Consider the following 14,218-nt stretch of genomic DNA (forward strand, 5'->3'; position numbering starts at 1 on the left):
AAGTGTGAGCCTGAACCTCTCTGCCATCGCTGGGCCCTTGAACTTTGAGCAACTCACCATGCCTCACTTGACTCGGTTTTCTCATCAGTAAAATGGGTGAAATAGCGCCTCCTAAAGGACTGCTCAGAAAATATCCTAGTTTCTTCCTGTATCTTCACCCTGAATTGGAGGACTTTGCCACCTGTGTATAACATCTGGCTCAAAATCTGCTGAAGGCTGCTAAAAAGCAGAGAAAAACCCTACTCAGTGCTTCTGTGCTCCCTTGACACACCCTCTTCCTACGCACAGCTATGCCACCAGCACAGCCAGTCTCTGTAATAGCCAATTAGAAGCCGACAAGTGTGCTGATGGCCGATCCTGCAGTCTAGGTACAAGAGTAAAGGATGGGGGAAGAATTGGGTATATGCCTGATACCTCACCTTGTCTACCTCTTCTAGATTATAGGCAATACTTCCAGTGGGTTACCCCGCAATGCGTGTGTGCGCATGCGTGAGCTCATGGGCTCTGTTCACAGAGAGGGAGAGAAGGAAAGAGGGAGGGAGGGAGGGAGAGAGAGAGAGAGAGAGAGAGAGGCCTTTGTCTTGCTACCCTACTGAGGGTTAAAGGCAAAAGCAAAGTGAAGTGTTTGAGCATCTTAGCTGCAGCTCTCCGATCAGCCCAAGGTGGAGCATCATTTCACTGACAACATAGCTCCCTATTCTTGATTAAGCAAACTCCAGATTCCTAAAAGGTCTATAGATACGTGAATAAAATAAATAAATAAGTAAATAAATAAATAAATAAATAAATAAATAAATAACTCGAAGGAGATGAGAGTCCCTAGGTAAACTAAATGTACCTTAGCTTGGAGTTTCCTTTTCCTTAGAAAGATGGCTGCCAGCCATGCGCTCTAGCAGGCTGAAGCATGGCAAACATGACCCCCAGCAGGCCTCACCCTTCCCCATTCCCTCTGCATTGATAAACCATTAGATTACATTCCTAAAGCTAGCCACTGAGGTCCGTTCTCTTATTTGACCACTTTCTCCTCCTGAGGCTGACCACCAAGGTCCAGCTATTGAAGTGTTAAAGTCCTGTAATCAAAAGCTCCCTTTTAGCTATCCTAATTAGGATGCTCAATCAAAATTAACCAACTCAACCTAACACTGGTTCCCCCCCTTCTCTTTATAGACTGCCATTTGCCTATGGGCCATGTCTGTCCCCTCTCTATCCAGAGGCAGTCCTTTGTTCCTCAAGGGCAAGGGTTCCTTCCCCTTCTCTTGTTCCTTTCTCCTTCCTCGTCCTCTGTCTCCTGTCTTTTTCTCTTATTCCCTGTCCTTTGCCCCTCTGGAGTACATAAATCTCCTTTGTGCTAAGGACTTGGTCTTGGGTGTCTTGTGCTGATTCTGGTCCTTTCAGCTGGGACAGGAGACACCTGCTCCATTTGACTTTTCCAAACACTTTGGGTATCAGGAAGCAAGAACCACCACCATTCCCCACAGAGAGCTGAGGGAATGGAATTCTACTTAGTTTTGTAAACTTCAGCAAGTCATTTCTCTTCTCATCCGAAAATGAGAATAACAGCATTACTCAGTAACTATACTATGTATACTTCAGAACGTGAGAATGATAACAGCATTACTCAGTAACTATGTATACTTCAGAAAGCGAGAATGATAACAGCATTACTCAGTAACTATACTATGTATACATACTATATTGATTTGCTTTCGCTGTGGAAACAAATACCATAAACGGAGTGGCTTAAACAATCAAGACTTCTTGTCTCACAATAGAGGAGAGGCTGGAAGTCGGAGATCACAGTGTTGGCCTCGCTCTGTGGTAGCCCCCTTCTCCTGTATCATGCCCATCATTCACACTAGAGTAACAACCGCATCCTCATGACCAGACTGTGACTTGATTCTCTAAGGACCCTACTTTCAAAGGAGACCGTGTTCTGGGGTACAGAGGGCTCAGAGTACAACACAGCTCCTAACACTTATCTGTGGATGCAAATGAGTCACCTTCCCTAAAGTGCTGAGTTCAGTACCTGGCACGCAGTGTGCACTTCTTCATGACAATAAAGACAATTAATTACATAAACTTTGTAACTCTGGTGCCCTGTGCTAATGAAATGTAATGTAGAAAGTGGTTGTGAAACAAACTGTAAGACACTTTGTAATACACAAAAGGTGCATGAAAAGATAAAATTCAGCCAAAAGTGTTTACTCACCGTTTGTCGGGAAGCCAGTCCCCACCAGTTTATGGAAGATTTGAGCCTACTTTGTACTTAGAAAAATTGTAATTGTAACACAAAATGACCCAGCCTCTTTTTAAAGTTTCATAACAAGTGTGAGTCCCATCACATCTGCAAGGGACATTTCCCACAATTACCTCACTGGGGCCCTCAACCAAGACAAAACCAACCCCAATAGAAAAATCTCCAGGAAAGGGGAAGGTGGGTCTTGCCTCAAGGAACCCCCTTTTCTTTTACTTCATTGCTCTTAGATCATAGGACCCAGGAGAAAGGAGGAGAGATCTTCGACTACACTAGAAGTTAAGGCTCAGGGGAGGTCCAGGGATAAATACCATAACTGTATGCTTATATCCCATGGGTCCACCAGAAAGGTCTGTGGACTGGCCTGACTGGCCAAAAAGAAATGGAAATGACTACCTCAGGGACCCCTGTCCGATGCTGAGTCAAAGTTTGCAGAATGACTCTTATGCTCATGGCACCAGCAGAGACCCTGGCACTGAATCCCAGAGTGCTTCCTCCCCAGCTGCACTTCTCAGCACTGACCAGCACTTCCACATTCAAGTTCAAGTTAGCAACCATGAACTTGAACCCTGAAGATTCAAGTCAGTGTCTGCACCTGCAAGCCAGGCTCAAGGGTCACCCTCAAGTGTTGGTTGAGCGTAAATGCAGTCATCGAAGATAATATGGTCATTTTATTAACATAAATAGATGTTTAGGACTTGAATAAATATTGTAGTAGATGTATTTAGCAAAAAGTAACAAATTTTAGCTAACACTCAAAGAAACTCTACATTGTCATTCAGCAACAAGGAAGAAGGAAGATGACCTAGGGATTGTTTTATCAACCTACGGATGCTGCAGAGCAAGATTTCTAAGCTTTCTCCACTTGCCACTCATCCCTTTTTACTCTTTTTACCACATAGTTTTTACTATATTTTATGTATTCAGCATGCATGGGTGTGTGGGTGTATGCATGCGTGAATGCATGTGTGTGTGTGAGAGAGAGAGAGAGAGAGAGAGAGAGGAAGAGAGAGAGAGAGAGAGAGTCCATGCATACATACACGTACACATGCTGGTGATCAGAGAACAACTCATAGGAAAAAGTTCTCTCCTTCTACCATGTGTGTCCTAGAAATGAAACTCAAACAGACCATTAGTCTTGGCAGCAAGCTCCTTTATCTGCTGAGCTATCTCATTAGGTCACCAAAAAAAAATTATTCAGTCCTAGAAATATAGTTACATATAATAAATATACAAATCAAACATCTACCAACAATAAAGCATAAATATATTTATGTTACAGTTCTTTGATATACATGTAAATTTACCACTTATTAAAAAAAAAAGGCAGGGGCTGGAGAGATGGCTCAGAGATTAAGAGCACTGACTGCTCTTCCAGAGGTCCTGAGTTCAATTCCCAGCAACCACATAGTGGCTCACAACCACCTGTAGTGGGATTCGATGCCCTCTTCTGGTGTGTCTGAAGAGAGTAACAGTGTACTCACATACATAAAATAAATAAATAAAACTTTTTTTAAAGGGAGGGATTGTATTTTTTAAAAATTATCTAAAAAAAATTAAAAGGCAAATCTACATGCTAATGACATGAATGTGCTTGTTTGTCTAATACAGTACAACACAGTACAATCCAGGGATACAGTTTGATACATGCTAAGAAATAATATTAGAGAAACATAAAAAAAAAAAACCTTGTTTTCTATGATTGAGCCACTCTGTTTCCACAAGAGCAGGAAGCTATTTATCCAGGAAACACACCGCACACAGACCTCCCAGGCCTGAGCAGAGGCATTTCTGAAGGAATTCACTGGCACTGTAGGCAGGATGGTTTGTCCAGTGCCAAATGCACATTTGTGTTCAGAACCAAAGCAAGGCTGAACTCACAAAATACCACAAGGGCAAGCCTACCAAAAGCACCTCAGAGTAACTTTTGACTAATTTAAAGGTTTTTGTATTAACATTTGATCTTTGGACATTTGGAAATCTTTGGTGGTTGCCAATATTTTCAAAGCTGCAGATGTTTAAGAATCTCTGCTGGTGAACGAAGATGTTTCTGTATTTCCATGCTCTGATCCTGAGCGTGGCCCTTGTGCTGGCTGGCCTTATGTCAACCTGACACACGAATTAGAAGTACCCTAGAGGAGGAAACTTCAATTGAGAAAAATGCCTTGATAATATCTGTAGGCAAGCCTGTAGGGCATCTTCTTAATTAGTTGCTGGGAGAGGGCCCAGCCTATTGTGGGTGGTGCCACCCTTGGCCTTGTGTACCCGATACAGGTTGAGCCCCAAGAAAGGGGCATCCTGATCCTACAAAAGTCATGCAAAGTTGCCTTTAGTACTTGTAGACTAGCCTGCCTCTGTCTAAAGTTGGCAAAAGTTGCTGAGAATGTAAAGAAATAGCAGTGGCCCAAAGTAAGGCCAGGCTGAACCCTGAAGAGCAGTGCCCACTGCTTTTAATATCTCAAGAATACAGGAGAAAAGACTTTTAAGGAGGCTTCCTGTCTAGAAGCAAGTGTAAACATCAAAGTTGGGGTGTGAGAAGCATATCCCCTACAGAAGCAGGGAAGACGAACTGAGAAAACTTGAAGCCATGGGGCCATTTTAGAACAGCTGAGGAGTTAAAGGGAGGGTGTAGGATCCTCAGCAAAAAGAAACTGAACTTATCTAAGAGAAAATAAGGCAAAAGCCTTTCCATGAGAGACTCTTGTTCCTTTTTTTTAAAAAAATTATTTAACCTGAGCTAAACTTTATATAATGAATTTGTGTAACAGAACGTCCTGTGGTACCCAATTACCATGAACAATTTTTTACATTTTTATGGATCAATTTAAAACAAATTTCAAAAGTATTATAAAGTATAATAGAAGTCTCTCTAACAGTCACATAACTTGTAAAAAGTTTCTATCCCATCATACAAAGCCAGAAAAGTGTAAGGAGGCCACAAATCTGTGAATAGAAGCTTGAAACTTCATCTCAGCAAATGAAATGAACTCGAGTTTCATACCTGACAGTGAACAGAGCTAGTCGAGAGATGGCTTTTCTAGTGTGGAAAGGTCTGTCCTGGAGATTTCAGGGGTCAGCCACGAAGGAATGCTTCTCTTTTGTATCCAGGAAAGATATAACCAGTTCTGTTGATTATAAAATCTCCCTTGCACGAGTGCCAGGACTGTGGACTTTGCGGGAAAGCTTTGTATGGGCAGGTAGCACAAAGCTTCCCAAGCTGTCCTCATGCAATGGAGAACAATGTTCAGGCAGATCTCACAGCCAAGAATGAGTTCATTTTGTCTGCTACTATGTGGGAAGGGGAACCATAGGCAAACAAGCAGAAACTACCTGATTCTGCCTATTTTAAAAATAATTCTTTTTTAAAAAAAGATTTATTTACTTATTTTATGTATGTAAGTACACTGTAGCTGTCTTCAGTCACATCAGAAAAGGGCATCAGACTCCATTACAGATGGTTGTGAGCCACCATGTGGTTGCTGGGAATTGAACTCAGGACCTCTGGAAGAGCAGTCAGTGCTCTTAACCATTGAGCCATCTCTCCAGCCCTTAAAACAATTCTTAGTTGGGCAGTGGTGGCGTATACCTCTAATCCCAGAACTCAAGAGGCAGAAACAGGCAGATCTCTGAGTTTGAGGTCAGCCTAGTTAATACAGAGAATTTTGGAACACCCAGAGCTACATAGAGAAAATAAATAAGGAAGGAAGGAAGGAAGGAAGGAAGGAAGGAAGGAAGGAAGGAAGGAAGGAAGGAAGGAAGGAAAGGAAGGAAGGAAATTCTTGGCAATTTAGCCCAGACATAGTAGTCTATCCAAAACACAGATACTGTGTCAACCAGAGTTGACTTTGTTGTGGTTTTGATTTTCAGAGCTGTGAAAAAGCAAGCCAGCTTCTCTCTTAGCTTCTATGCCCTGGAAGTCTAGCTGGTAACTCCTGTGGCCCATAGCATCCGGAAGCATCTTCCTTATAAGGCGCCCCAGCACCGGTTAACTCACCTAAACAGAAACAGCCAACAGCACACACCTACATCACGGAGGAAACAACCGACTGACCCGTGCACTGACTTAGACAAAGCAAAGAGGACTTGGGCGTCCACGCACGCTTTCCTGTTGGTCTCCCACAGCTGCCGGATTTAGAGTGATGGACAGGAGAACTATCTCTTACCAATTAATTCCAAAGTATAATTTGTAGCCTGGGCCCATCCTGGACGATCCTGAGCTGTTAACAAACCATGACACTGCTTTAATTTCTCCTTTGCCCCCATACTTTATTAAAAACCTAGAGTAGGTTCCATCAAATATCCCTTCAAGGAAAAACAGAGAGAGGGAAAGAAATGGAGTGACATTTGTCTCAGTGCAATATGAAAGATTAGAGTTTGCTGGATAAAGAGGGGGGAGGAGGGGCATGAATTCTTGTGAAACACACGCACGCACAGGGACACACACACACAATTTCTCTTTTGCAATGACCTCCTTACGCCCCATCCATCAGCCTGGGGTTGGCTTATTCTAACTAGCAGATTCCTTTATTCTGTATAACAGGCCCATCAGACACAATCTGCATGCCAATTACTGGCACAGACCCCTTGATACCAAAAAATGGAAATTAGCTGTCAAGAAAAGCCTTCAGCCGGCCAGGCCTCTGCTGGCTCTCTATTCCCGGCTCATACACACCCTCATTCTGCCTAGTGCCCTGCTCTCACCAGGGAGTCCCCAGTGGAAAAAGTCATCTAAAAATACAAACATATTTTATTATTATTAGTATTAGTTGCTGACTTTCTCAGTACAATGTGAAATTCACCAGTGGGCAAAAGCTGCTTAGGGCAGAAATGGGTGAGAGAGGTTGATTTCTGATAATTGCATTTCTGTGGGAGCAGATCAAGGCATCCCATGAAAGGACATTCAAAGAAACTAAGGGTGAAGGCAGAGGAGAACAGACAAAGAATGGGATTCTGTAACGGAGATAACAATCAGAACTTTCACACTCAAGAATGGGCCCAGGCAGGGTTGAAGGGACAGAGGTGAGGTGAGCTCTGAGCATGAACAAGCTTGCATCCAGGCTTCGCATCCTAATTGCCTCTTGAAAAGCCAGGCTGTGACCAGCTGGAGAGCCTCCAGCACACAGGAAACACAGGGAGTGTGCTGTCCACAAGCTCTCTCCCCTGCTGCATGCAGGGACTCTGAAACACAGTTCCTCTTCTCTTTTTGCCAATATGAGTCACAGATGAAGGCAGTCTGTTTTCCACTGTCCAAGACAGTTGAATCTCTTTATAGGACAAAGGAATCTCTGTTGGTCACCTGAAAGATTCCGGGTGGTGCATTCATTCAGGGACATATCACCCCTGATAGTATAGTTTTCATTCTTTAGAAAATATGTTTAGTAAGAGGGTTGATGATGTAACTCCATGGTAACACTTGGGCCCAACACGTGTGAGGCCCTAAGTTCAACCTAGCACTGAAAAATAAATAAATAAAATAAATCGAGTAAGGAACAGTTATCTAATCGTCTACTATTGTATATTTTCATTATGACATAACCCGAGACTTGCTCAAGACCAGTCTTCCTTCATTAGTAAGTAGGAAGTAGTCTTCTTTAAAACAAACAAAATAAAACAAAAACCTCTTCTTTCCCTGTATTCTAAGGGCTAAAAATTGTCAGACAGGCAAATGTAGACATCATTAGATGCCCCGTGTCCAGAGAGTGGTGTATGAACAGCCACATTCACCCGGCATATACAGTGAGTTGCTGCAAGGTTAGCACAGCAAGCCGGACACAGATAATGAATGAGGTGAACGGATACCGCCACTAGGAGTGGCTGGTGAACGAGTCTCATGTCTCTGCCTTGAGGAATGAGTGGGCATCCAGTCAAGCGGACGTTCCTCATTAGCATGTCTTTTCATTTCTTCTTAAGAATTTCATTTCAGAAGCCGGGCGGTGGTGGCGCACGCCTTTAATCCCAGCACTCGGGAGGCAGAGGCAGGCGGATTTCTGAGTTCGAGGCCAGCCTGGTCTACAGAGTGAGTTCCAGGACAGCCCGGGCTATACAGAGAAACCCTGTCTCGAAAAACCAAAAAAAAAAAAAAAAAAAAGAATTTCATTTCAGGGTCTCACTCTGCAGCCCTGGCTAGCCTAGACTTACTCTCCAGGACAGGTTGACTTTGAACTCAAAGAGATCCGCCAGCCTCTGCCTACTGAGATTAAAGATGTGTGCTATTAGACCCAGCCTTAGCATCGTTTCTTGTCATTCTTATTTTGAAGAAGGTATTATTACAGGTCTCCCCACCCTCCACATGTTTTGTTGGCTCATTTTTGATGTTGCTTGTGTGTTTGTTTGTTTGTTTGTTTGTTTGTTTGACAAGGCCACTGAGATGGCAAAGGTGCCTGTCACCAAACCTGATGACCCTCAGGTCATCCCTAGATCCCACAAATTGGAGGGAGGGAACCAATTCCCATAAGCTGTTCTCTGAGTTCCACGCATGTGCTGCCCTCACTCTTGTACATATACACATGTATGCATACAAATAAATAAATAGTGTAAGACTTTAATTTAAAGGCAGAGATGATGGCCACTTTTTGGATAGGTCAGCTATGGAAGATGAGGAAAGTTCTATAAACTGAGGAGTTCTCAGGCCAGAGCGGGAGAAAGAATGACAAGGGTCTATGAAGTGGGAAATCAGAGGTAAAAAGCCCCTGGACCTTAGAGCCATGCCATATGATCACAGCCAATCCTGAAGCTAAGCAGGATGAAGCCTAGTTAATATTTGGATGGGAAGACCAATCACCTTGGCCATGAGGAGGCAAAAGTATTTCAAATTCTATGGTATGTGATGAGATTAGACTCAAATGTGCTATTCCCCTGGACAGGCAGGGGCCTGGGGTAAGAAGCAGAGATGAGAAATAGTAGCAACACCTGGGCTAGAGCCTTGGCAGGACGCTTACTAGACTGACTAGGTTCCTAAGAGAATGTCACAGAAAGGCTGAGCTGTCAAGGATGCCAGAGAAATCTGGATCGAATGTGGGTAACAGACAGTTGGCCAGAGTTGGAGGTAGAGAAGAGTCTCCATCGACATCACTGAATGGTTACATGCACAGAAGAGAGAACAGCCAAGCTACAGTGGGCCCACTGGGGGTAGGAGTGAAGAAGAGGAAGTTACGATCAGGTGAAGGGGCCAGACACGAACTGCGTCACCTCACCGGCATGTCACTTAGCTGCACAGATGAAACTTCCAGGTGGGCCTGAATGTCCTCTTGGCTTATGTAGGCCAGTGAGCCTCTGGCCACCACTGAGGGTCAGCCCGGGTGTCATCCTAACATCTTCACTCTAGTTTAACATCGTTATATAGCCCTATAAGGTGTTGGGGGCAGCTCTGGGGAAGAGAGAGAAGTGTGGTTTTAGAAAGGATATTTTGAGCAGCTAACCCTAAGCGTGTGTCTCAGCTTGCAATGCATGTATCCATCCAGACTTGTCAGTGGATACCAGCACAGAGTGCTCTTCTCCCCAGAGGAAACAAAGATGTCACTGCAATTATCTTTGGTCCCACAGATGACCTCTGGATATCAGGTGCCAGTTTACATGTTAGGTTCTGTTGTGCCACATGGAAAGCAACCCCCGTTGTATCAACTATGTGAGAGGTTCCCTGCCACGGGGCTGGCACTGGACCTCGCATGAGCCCATGGGCCCCTTTTTATTCGTGTAGGTGAATTCTTTGCTACTTGGCTCTAGAGGGAAATGCATCTTACATAAGGTGCGGCTCCACAGAGAAGTCGGTTGTTAATGTGCTTCAGCCTGCCTTTGCTGCCACTGTTACCACGGCTACGCTCAACGTATATCTTTTTTATCGGTGTGTGTTGTACTTGTGGCAAGAGAGAGAGAGAGAGAGAGAGAGAGAGAGAGAGAGAGAGAGAGAGAGAGAGAGAGAGAACAAGATGTCATTTGTTATGTACTGGGTGGTGTAGGGGGTGGAAGCTTACTGCACTTCCAACCCATACCACATGTTTTCCCGGTGTTTAAAATGAAAGTGTTGCTCAATTGTGTGGGGTGTTTAGAATGGGGCTTTCCACAGCTTAGAGTGACGACCTCTAGGTGCAATGCTTTAACTATATGAACTAGCTAAGGATGAGGGTTATGGTTCAGCCTATTATCTATCACTTTTTAAAGTGTATGAAGGTATCCCTACTCTGAAGAAGGGGGAGAGGAAGAGGAGGAGGAGAAGGAGGAGGAGGAAGAGTGGAGGAGAGATTTGGTTGCAAGCTCTTTCAGCTGAGGGAATGGTAAAAAGAAGCTGATGTTCCTACCCTCTGTGCTGTATTTTCTTTAATATCCAGGAATCCATACATGATGAGAAACTAATGTCAGTTCAGCCTAACACTTGCTCAGGTAGACATCTACCATGCAGCAGAGGAAGCCCCAAACCATACTTTTAGGGGAGCAAGTGTCTCTCTTCTGAGTATATCTACCTCTCTGGGAAGCTCAGAGTCACAAGAAATTGTTTTGGAGGTGTTCGTCCCCTCCCAATTTTAGTGGGCCCAGGAACATGGAGGTTTGAACCAAGATAACAAACAGGGTTGGATTCATCCAGGGCAACCAGGTCAGGCTCAGATAGTCTAAGCTCAAGGTGCTAGAAGAAGTTCAGGACCTCTTTCTCTGGGCCTCAGTACCCTTACCTTCGAGAGGTCTGTCTCTCCTGTGCTTTGGTTGCTTATGTACAGCATAAAAGTGTCAAAACAACAGTACTGTTTTCTGTCGCCACACTCCAGAGTCTCCCCCTCAGACTGGCAGCCAAGGCACTGGCTAGAGACCACACTCAGCTAAAGCAGAGCTCTGACGCATGACAAGGGGCCTGACTAGTCTCCACAAGAAGCAGACGTGTGATACTTGAAAGGGACCGAGTCGGGAAGCTGGAAATGCCAGTCTGAGTCCCTGAGTGGCACTCAAGACTGGAAACGTGAGTCCACACAGCAGTCGAAGCCTCAGTCAAAGGTGGCAGGCGTTTAGCTCGTTATCTGTCTCATAGCCTCGTTTTTGAGCAAGTGTGGAGGTGAGGACTCACAGCCGAGACACTCTCTGGGTCTTGCCCCATCCTCTTGGGTCTTTCCCTATCTGTCATCAGAAGGCTTTGGTCAGCGTGTGCTCCACTTCCACACTTTAGTCCCTACAAGCAGAAGGCAGAGGTCGTGTCTCACCAGTCTGGGACAAGATTGAACACTTGAACAGTCTTGCTCATTTTCCCAAGTTCCAGTCAGGTTACCCAAATCCCTTTAGCCTGTATCATCACGCACTCCTAGTTCTCCCTAACCCTTCATCCCATTGCTCCCATCCCCTGTCGTATTTATGGCTCCTCCTACTTGACAAAAACAAAAAACATAAAATGGTTTATCGGATGTGTCCACATCCCAGTTTGTACCTGATCCAGAATGTCCTACCTTGTCCTTACCTAGAGCTCAGGGGCATATTAAACAACGCTACACAATGCCATGGTGCCTGTGTTTACTACAGATCTAAGAGAAAAGACTCTTCTACCTAAGGGGTTTCTTCCCCCTTCCTCAATGAACACTAAACAAGGCAAGGTACCCAACATCAAGATTCCAGGAATAAACTGGGTAAGCATATCTCTCTCTCTCTCTCTCTCTCTCTCTCTCTCTCTCTCTCTCTCTGTGTGTGTGTGTGTGTGTGTGTGTGTGTGTGCTTATGCACTCATGCTGTGTGTGCTCTGTGTGTCTGCTGTCTCTCCTGTCTCTGTCTGTCTGTCTGTCTGTCTGTCTGTCACACACACACACACACGTATGCACACTGCATCGTGTGAGATTTTTCCTGAGGAAACATAACACAAATGACTATTCACCCCAGAAGCAGGTGGAAAACCAAAATAATGATCCGAGTGAAGTCTAACTTGGTGGACCCGTGAGTTTTGTGGGTTCCTTGCAGGAGTACAGGTGAGCAGTCAATTAGAGGGGCAGGTAGGACTCCAAAGCAGCTACAATATGGAAAAGCCCACCCCAGGACGGGCAGCAGCTCACAAAGGCTGCACCACACTTACAGACAGCCTAACTGAAGCTCTCTGCTTCTCCTGGCAGCTATTTACTGAAACTTAAACCTTGAACTGAGACCTTGTGGATCATATTTTCTGACCTCTCTGACTCTTGTAAATTTTGCCAGCTTCCTACGTCTTTTGATTCTCATTCCCTCCAGGAGGGAATGTTTTAGTTAGGAGAAAATAGCTACCGACATATCCAAACTGATGGTGCCATGCTAATGTAACAGGAAATTTAAAAAGCAAAGCATTGCAGCCTAAATACAGGAGAGTGGAGGAATTTGGGCAGAACTTTTTTAAGGAGATGAAAGAGGCTTGGAGTCTGTTTGTAAGTTGCGGTGACAACCCCCATTGCAACCCCTGGAGGGCGCAGCCTTGTTCACCCGCGTTGGCGCTGTTGTCCTGGAAGGTGGCGCAGGCTGAGCACACACTGAGGGCGTCCGGCCTCCCGTCCTGCCCGGGTCCAAGTTGTACACTCAGTTCCTCAACCTGGTCCGTGCTCTGCAGCGCCATTTCTGCAGCCCACGCAGGACTGTGTCCTCAGCGTGCCCACAGAGCATCGCTTGGCCACCATACCACTCAGTAATAATCTCATATATCAAAGATGAGAGTCTGGGTCTGCCTAGGAGCGACTACGGTTGGCATGGACTATTATTAGCGGGGGCCTCGCGCTTCTCGCCTTCATATGCAAACTCCTGGGCTCCCTGGAGTACTTCCTGAGGAAAGTGCTGTGCACCACGGACATTTGTTATTTTGAGGGAGAGAACGTAGAGGATCCGCAAAGACCCAACCAAATCTACCAATGGCCCTGAACCGTCTACCAAAACCTCTATTGACACCTAGTGGCGGCTTCTGGAATGACATCTGGCTACAAAACTCCCTCCAAAGCCACTTTGGAAAAAGCCAAATATATTACTAATCCAGGTAACTTACAAATATTCAAAAAGAGGACAGAGGGAAGAAGAAAATTTTTGTTTTAACTATTTCTTTGAGGATCTATGAACCAGAACATCATGATTAAATATTTTAACTTGGCAAAGGGAAGGAGAAATCGAAAGGAGAATTGAAGTTCTAACCATCTATGTCAGGAAAAAACTGGGTTAAAAAGAAAAGTGAACGAAGGGACAGAGTCAAGAGGCAAATGAGACTCAGTTTTACAACACACATGCTCCCATCCCACACACATGAGTGTGTAAAGGTCTTTGCAAGCCAAGCATAGTAACACACATCTGTAATCCCAGCACTTGGAGGCTGAGGCAGGAGGACTGTATCAGACAAGCCTGGACTATAAAGAAAGACCTCATCTCAAATTTTAGAAAAGAGAGTCAATGCAGGCCAGACATAGTGGTACACAGCTGTAATCCCAGCACTTGGAGAAACCAAGGTACCAGGAGCATCATTTCAAAGCCAGCCTGGGCTACTGAAGCATCATTTCAAAGCCAGCCTGGGCTACTGAAGAAGAGAAAAGAGAGAGAAAAAAAAAGATGTGGGGGAGAAGAGGGAGGAGAGATAGAGTGGAAGAGAAGAGGAAAGAGGAAGGAATCACAGAGACAGAGAATGTCACTGCAGCAGTATTTGGGATAGCAAATCCTGCCACACTGTATAAATGTATATTATATATACCTAAAATAAAGACATACACATTCCATGCAATAAGATTCAGGTCCACTAAATAGAGCTTTTGTTATTTCATGACTCAGTTCTCCATCAGCTTACCAGGTAGATTTGCTTTTCATTTGTGTGTGTGTGTGTGTGTGTGTGTGTGTGTGTGTGTGGTGTGTGTGTGTGGTGTGTACGTGTAGTGTATATGTGTGTATAGTATGTGTGTGTGGTGTGTGTGATATGTGTGTAGTGTGTATGTGTGTAGTGTGTGTGTAGTGTATGTGTGTGTGGTGTGTGCATGTGGTGTGTGTGTGTAGTGTATATGTGTGTAT

The sequence above is a fragment of the Grammomys surdaster genome, unplaced genomic scaffold (assembly GCF_004785775.1).
Source record: "Grammomys surdaster isolate TR1022 unplaced genomic scaffold, NIH_TR_1.0 125698, whole genome shotgun sequence".
NCBI lineage: Eukaryota > Metazoa > Chordata > Mammalia > Rodentia > Muridae > Grammomys > Grammomys surdaster.